This window comes from Amblyomma americanum, chromosome 10 (assembly GCF_052857255.1).
Source record: "Amblyomma americanum isolate KBUSLIRL-KWMA chromosome 10, ASM5285725v1, whole genome shotgun sequence".
In the NCBI taxonomy this organism is placed as follows: Eukaryota; Metazoa; Arthropoda; class Arachnida; order Ixodida; family Ixodidae; genus Amblyomma; species Amblyomma americanum.
The window spans coordinates 129768393-129776115 of NC_135506.1; the positions used below are offsets into that span (position 1 = coordinate 129768393).

The following is a 7723-nucleotide window of genomic DNA, read 5'->3' on the forward strand; positions in this document are numbered from 1 at the left end:
TAAGTTAGCTGCAACTGAGCTATTCATTTTTTTGCCTGATGGTTCATACATTCAGTGGCTGCTTGCCGGCTACATATGCATGCACTGTCTAACACGTCCTGATGTGGCCTTCGTCAGTTCTTGTTATAACATCTCCAATACGGACAAGTAGCTCCCTCCTGCATAATAGGTTGGAACCTCTCTATACTAAGTTTACATGTAAAAATTTTATGAAGGGAGGAAATATAGCTCTGTTCTTTGTACGCATGAAGCAATGTCATGTTACCGTCTTTCATGAGCTTTGCTGGAAACTCAGGTCTTCTGTATTTCGGGAAAATTAAACAAACCACTATTCTTTGAATCATTTGAATCACCTCTAGTAAGCCAATTCCTTTTTGGGTTCAAAAATATTGCAGTTTGGACGTATTGGTATGACATGACGTGGGTGCTTAGGCGCACAAAGAAACACAGGAACAAGTTCCTCAAATGTGCGGAATCAGTCGTGTGTACTGATTTCTTCTGGTAAGACACATGTAGGCTACACTAGATTATGTGCGAAGAGTACTCATAATACAGCCTTAACTGAGTTTCTTTACACTCTGGTCAATTGTAGCAAGATTTACATTAACTTCTTTGCCTTCACTGTGAGGGACAGGTGGGGAGGTTCCTCAATACGCACTGTAGGAAATGTGAATTAAGTGCAGATCCAAGTGCAGTACCCCCCGTTATGGCCTAAGGGAAGACCCCAGTGTGACACTGAACTGCTCACCAGTTTATCAGGATTGTACCATCATCACAAAAATCAGCTTCTAACTGGCACTCAAAATCATCGAAGCAGAGCTGGTTGATCGTTTGTGGGGTATCTGCAGTGTTGGCGGTAACGCGTTACAGGTAATGGCGTTACCAGTAGTGTGTTACTTTTTTTGGTAACTTAGTAACGTACTCGTTACTATTTGGGAACTGTAACGGGTAACATACTTACGTTAATATTTTTTGGTAACGTGAGGTGTCACGTTATTAGTTACTTTTTATTCCAGTTGTCCCCCTTTTTTAGAAAAATAAACGCAGAACACCAAAAGTGATGTTGCAAATAAATGAGCAGGTGCTCTTGATGACCTTTGTTGCGGCTCGCATGCATGCCAGAAAATACCTGCCCTTGACGACGCACCCAACTGAAAAAAAAAAACAGAATGGCCATAAAGCCCGAAAAACGTGCATGAGCACGTATTCACACACTTGTCTTCACCTACCTCCCCTTCCCAAACCACTCACACACGCAACTGCCTAAAGAGTGGAAGCATGCTGAACGTTTTAGAACATCACATTTTTCAGAATTATTGTAAATTTGTTGAGAGTTCAGCGTCTTCTTTATAAAGTTAGAATTGATGATGAAGTGCCATTTTAATGTTTAATGTCGTATTCAGAAAACGGCTTAACCATGTGCCACAGAGTTAGAAACCCTCACATGTAACTCGATAGGCAACTTTCGGCCCCTATAATATTGCTAAGCTCCTGAACGCTTGTGCAGAGTATTCTCGTTAAATCAGGATTTCACGTAAAATCGTTGTTTGGGCTAGAAGTTTTATGTGAAATATCAGCTTTATAAAATTGCTATCGTGAGTTCTTAAGGCGAAGACGCAATAATTAAAATTAATGGCCATGAAGTAACGGTAAAGTAACGTGCAGTACTTTTGTTTGATAATGATAACAGTAACGCGTTACTTTTTTTTATAGGTAACGTAGGGCGGTAACGTGTTCCTTTTTTCTTAGCGTAATGAGTAACAAATTTAGTTACTTTTTTCGGTAACGCCAACACCGGGTATCTGTGTCCAAGCCATCTATCACACTGTCTTCGAAGGAATTATGTTACTTGGGTTATAGCTTGTTATTTTGCTGGCTTCACATGCGTGATGTCAGGCCTTGACTTGCCTATATATTCCGCTCTGCAGTTCATAATAAATTGTTGCAAGTTAGCACTTGTGTGTTACCTGTCTTTATTTACTGTCCTTGTCTGGTTATGCACTGTAACTTTCATGTTCTTTTGTACTGTGAAGATCCCAAATAACAGAATCATATCTGAGTCTGCATGTAATGAAAGTGTGCTATGCCTAGAGCTTAATTTCGGTAAGTGTACGCTTGGTCTCAAGAAACAATGCTTTATAAAAGCCGCAGAGAAGATTTCAAAGATCTCAGCGTTCCAAGATGGTTGCTTATGATGTTAAACTTGCGATGGCCTAGTCGTTCCAACATCCGCCTCGCATGCGGAAGGTGCGGGGTTCGATTCCCAGCGCCGCCGAGTACCCACTGGTGATACAATGGGTACAAGCTTTCCCCTGCCTGGTACTCGGCTTCTTTAGGGTGAAATGCCTGGGAAATGGGTCTTCAATCCCACCTTGAGAAAAAAAAAAACCTTGTGCCATGGCGCTTTTTGGCCACAGATGCCCTTGTGCCATAAAAATTCACCACCATCATAATAATGGTAAACTTTGCGAACGTTAAAGTTCTGAAGGAAATACTCGTAAGAGTTCATGTTTTACTGCGAAAGCAGAACCAGTAGCACTTAGTAAAAATGGCAAGCATCGTCTGTGTTACACCTCGACAAGTGACGCCTCAACCCCCAAAGAGATGCCACCCTCCTTCCCGCCCCAACTCCATTCTCCAGAAATGGTGCCCATCCACCAAGCCACCTACTCCAACTACTAGAAGCCTACGCAGCAGCGGAACAAAAAGCGATGCCGAAGTAGAATTCCAAGATGCACTGGCAAAGGCAGCTGCCCTTCAGAAGCACCACCCACCAGTCACCTCCCCACCTCATCGTACCGACCGCCAACATTGAACTGCATCTCCACTTTACCTCCGTCCACCTTGTGTGAAGTTCGGCAAAAGCATCAAAGTAATCCCTGAGGCCAAATCCAACTGCTATTGCAGCTTTCTCGCATAAGGTTTCATGATCATCCTACAAATTTCTTTATTTTCCATTTAGCTCGCAGAAGCACGATCGTATCAAAGTTTAGGTCCATATTACACACCAGTGACAAAGTTTGAGAAATGATACTTGAAGCAATTTATGATGTGCAACAGATGTTTTTCTAAACAGTACACAATTAACTGCAAACTATTTTATTAATGCAGACTAGGAAATCGTATCTGTTAGACCACTTATATGAATGAGTTTTATACATGTTACAGAAAATAAGTAACCGATTAGATTTACTCTATCAGAAACGTAAGTGATCACAGTGGTCAACTAGAACCCAAGAAAAATAACTGAACAGTTACACAAAAGTAATAAATCACTATTGAGTTATTTGCCGTCCAACTTTGATGGCCACCACATAAATTTACTCAGACTACAATGAACCACTGCAGCTTAATTGCTTGATATTTTGTTATTTGTTAATTTTCAAGAGGAGTTGCTTTTCACATTCTTGTTGCTAGCTTTCCCACATTTCCTTGTGAAGTGATCAGCAGCTACACTGAACATTCTCTCAATGTATGCACTGGAAGTAAAGGTGATATTATAATGTACAAGCACACACACGCCAGCCACTGGAGCTTGAATGCTCCATAGGTTGTACCACAACAAAGAGCGACCTGCTAATTAAGAGGTCCTGCAAGCATGCCAATTTTTTTTAACTTGTTTTTTAGTTCACTTAACTGCCACCACTAACCCTGCAGGGCACACCACGCCACCATGATGCTGCCTGCTAATGTCCCTTTGCGCCAGTGTTTGCCTGGGTTTGGTTGATTGTGGTAGGTTCCGGCTGCATGCTTCATGTGTTTTAATGCTGTGGGCTGCAGCCAACATGCCCCACACTTGTGAAGGACCTTGCAATATCCTTAAAATAGTTGTGCGGAGTGTGATCTTTTGATGCTGAGTTCCGCTATACAAGCTGAACACCCAGACAGCAACACAAACTTTTTTCACGGGCTTCCTCTGACCGTCCTGCCCAAACGGTGGCATAATAATATACCTTGCGAAGCAAACAGCGAGCCAATAACTGAAACATCCATGAGGCACAAGGCTCGCAGGAGGTTCGCTCACAGTGGTGGGATTTGAAGACTAACACTACTACTCCAAGGTGTGGATCCAGGAAAGCCAAGCACCAGGCCAGCCCGTGGTTTGTAATCATCTGAAGAACCCAGTGGACACAACTGGTTCACTGGAGTGCCAAATTAGTAGCCTAGTTACCAGAGCGTCCGCCTGGCACTCCGGAGGTGATGGGCTTAATCACCAGAGCCGCAGGGTATCAACCGGTTTTCTGATGTTACAATGCTTCCCCAGGCAGGGTGCTCGGGTCTCCTGTGGCGACACGTTTGGGAAAAGGGTCTTAGTCCAACCCACACTCAGTAGAAAAATGTAATCTAACCTCTCTTTATAGAACACATCCAGGACCGTAAGTACCCCGTGCCTTATTAGTTGTAAAAGGTATTCTCAAATCACTACCATTTATGTTTGTTCCACATATCTATGTGTACTAGTGACAAGAAGAGCAGATGCATCATGGAAGCAGATCACAATTTTTCTGCCTTGCAACTTGATATCGCAGGGCAAGTTCGCTCTGTTGGCAGAGAGCTTTTCCAAGCTCCTGGTTTCCACTGTTAGGCACTTTTACAATAGTACCTTAAAGGCACCGAACAGTGAACTGAAAAAATAAAAGCACAATAAAGGCAAGGACGAAAAGACACACAACGCCATACCTGCCTCTTTTCATCCTCGTCATTGCTGTACTCTTAATTTTTCCACAATAGAAGCCCATGTGATCCGCATACTTTCCCTTGTGGCAATACAAAACCCCCTAGCATTAGCACTGGCTTCAAAAGACTATTTGTCTAAGGTGCCACCTTGAGCTATATCCCCACCTCCGCGCTCTGTGTGGAAGCTGCAGAGTTCGGTGCAGTGGGACGTAAGTTGAGGTACCATTTGAAGAGATGGCGGGTCCCTGCAAACCAGTCACATGATACTTCTCGGGAAAGGAAATGCCATAAAACTTGGACGTGACCCAGTTGTGGCCCAGACATGACTGCGTGCAATGCTTCTCCGCATCCGGTTCATTGTTGTGTTGTCATAAAGGAAACATCCCACTACTGTTTGCCGTGAGGTTGAGGTTCTCAAAGCTGTACCATTGGTTGTAACTTCTTTTTGGGAAAAAAAAGGTAACTGATTGCCAGTAATAAATTACAGAAAAAAGTAATTGAATTACCCAGAATGTTACTGTTGGAAAAAGTAATCAATTATTTACAAAATTAAAAAAATGTAACTGATTAAAAGTAATCAATAGCTTGTAACACATTAAGTACAACTCTGATATGAATTAAAAAAGTAGACTAATGCGCCACCTTGACAGTCACTGAAAGTAAAAGCAAGCAATTAAAAAACCCTGTCATTCACTTTAACAAACTGAGCTCTATTACTTCAATATGCTTTGATCCATTTCACTGGATACGAAGCAAGTCGAAATAAAAGCAGTTCCGAAAGGAGTATTGAATGGCACCCTGTCAAAAGCTTTCGCCATATACAGATACAAAATGTCAACCTGTCCCAAATCATCTAGCCTGCTGTAAAAGTAATGAGCAGTTTATAAATCCTGAAATTTGAACGAGCTACTAAGTATTCAGCGTAGGGGAAGAGCGCAAAAGCGGCGGGACATACACAAGACAGGCGCTTGTCTGTCCCACCGCTTTTGAGCTCTTCCCCTACGATCGATAGGCAGTCTGCCCGCCACGTGCCATTGATATGCACACAGCGGTCCATCTCCGTTCATCAGGCTTATAGTTACGCTCACAAAGGAGATTATCACGAATGTGAAAATGTGAAGTTTGGCGGTGAAAGTTCTTGAAATGAGCGTGTTGACGATGTATTTCAGTACCTTTCAGCACGCGAACAATTGTGCCGCTTGCAGTATGTATACATGTTTACAGACGCTACTGTACTTTTAAACGCAAAGCATAAAAATTACGCGTTCATTAACAAGAAGGGAACTTCAGAGACACCTGCCTAGATATACACGCGGTGCGGACCAAAGCAAGAAACGTCTCACGTACCTAACAACTTATGTATGTACAATAATGCTGGCCAAAACAGCTTTTGTAAATGTTTCAACAACCATACACCGTACAAAAGTCGACACCATTAATGTCACTGGCATTAATGGGACTGCCATGCGCAAAACGTTCGATGTAATAAACCAATAAACAACACACCCACCTATTCAGCACTACTGCCGCAATCAACTCGACGCCTTGGCCTATTCACTGCACCAGCAGGCACATGGAAGACTAGGCGTTCCCACGTGGGACCTAAACTCGACGAACACACGGCACAACAACAACCACACCACACACTGCCGCACCTACTGCCTCGCATTTGTAGCATCACCTGCTGCGCGCCGCCAAGTTCATTTACACTGATGCCGGCAGATAGCGCTTCAGTGGGTGCAGTTAGATCAATGCCTCCTAGCCTCCTAAAGAACATGCCTGAAGCGTCTCCTCGATTTCAATGGGCCCACGAGATCGCCACAAATTGAGCAGAATGGCCGCTAGGTAGCACTAAAAGATGACCCTCAATTTCGCTTTCAATGGGTGGGAGACTGTGTGTTTGATGCACGGCGCCCGATCATGCTGTTTCATCCTTTTGTCGAGCTTTGAGCAACAACTTTTATTTTTTAATGACAAAAAAATGATTTGAATGTCTCAGAGTGCAGCAAATGCTTAAGAAGCGTGAGCTGACTTCTACATAATACTGTAAGTTCATAAGTTTCGATTTCGAAACCTGAAAGCGTGGCTGTGCACGCCGTTCTATCATGCCGTTAGGAACTTTTGTCTGCTGCATAACTAAAAACTTTTGGACGGTTTACAACAAAAGTAACATGTTCGAAACATCCATATTGCAACAAGTGCTTGAAGTGGCTAGAAATGCCGCAAAATAGGTATTTACACTGCATAATGCGTGGTTGTATTGTACTGTTTCCAATGGCAAGAAATCAACTACTTCGGACAAGCAAAAAGGGAAAATAACCCAGGAGATAGAATAAGAACCGGAAAAAGTCGGGAATTACCTGAGCTCTCAACTGTAGCCAGGTGACCGGTGGGAAAGGACTGCCTGGCGCTCAGTCGATGGAAGCCGAATACGTTGTGGTAACCGGCCTGGGGAGTCGTTGGCCCGCAGGGGGCACATCACTCATATCTAATGTTCTTAGAACTTTGCGAAGCGCGCGTCTGTTACAATCTTGCTGCGGAGCATTGCGAGAGATGTTTCGATCGGGTGAAGCAGATCTTGGAAGGCCCAGCCTGCGCTGTTCCTGGTCATTTTTCCGACAAGCTTTCGCCGAATGGTACTTCCTTGAATAACGTTGACAAATTTCAAATAAGCCCATGTCCCTCTTCTCTATTTTTTCCGCAAGAAACACAACTCACTAGGTTTCTGTGTGATGCACACGCGCACAGTGACTTTGGGAGTAACACAGCAGGCCTGACTGACCGGATTTCTCCAAATAACAAGCACGTACGTGCGTTGATGAAATGACAACAGGAACAAGGGGAGTATCAGATATGTCGAGCGACTTGTGAATATTTGAAAAAACTGCGCTTGAAGGCACAGACACGAGCGCACTTTCAAGAAAAAATGGCATGCGTCGGTGCGATGAATGCGGCGGAAATCGTTTCTTATACTGCAGTTTCAAGAATTTTCGGGAAAGAGGTTTCTTGCTGCACATCTTCGCAACTGCGTTCTTGTCTGTTATGT

At 43.5% G+C, this 7723-nt stretch overlaps 1 long non-coding RNA gene across 1 annotated transcript in view; it reads right to left on the minus strand.

Annotated features, from left to right (window-relative positions):
- LOC144108881 (uncharacterized) overlaps window positions 1-6484 on the minus strand; it is a 42160-nt gene extending 35676 nt beyond the window's left edge. Inside the window, exons 1-2 of the long non-coding RNA XR_013309535.1 lie at window positions 6188-6484; window positions 4172-4282 (exon numbers count right to left, since the gene is read on the minus strand). This is a non-coding gene — a long non-coding RNA (uncharacterized LOC144108881). The remainder of the gene's footprint in view (window positions 1-4171; window positions 4283-6187) is intronic.
- Window positions 6485-7723: the final 1239 nt, after the last annotated feature.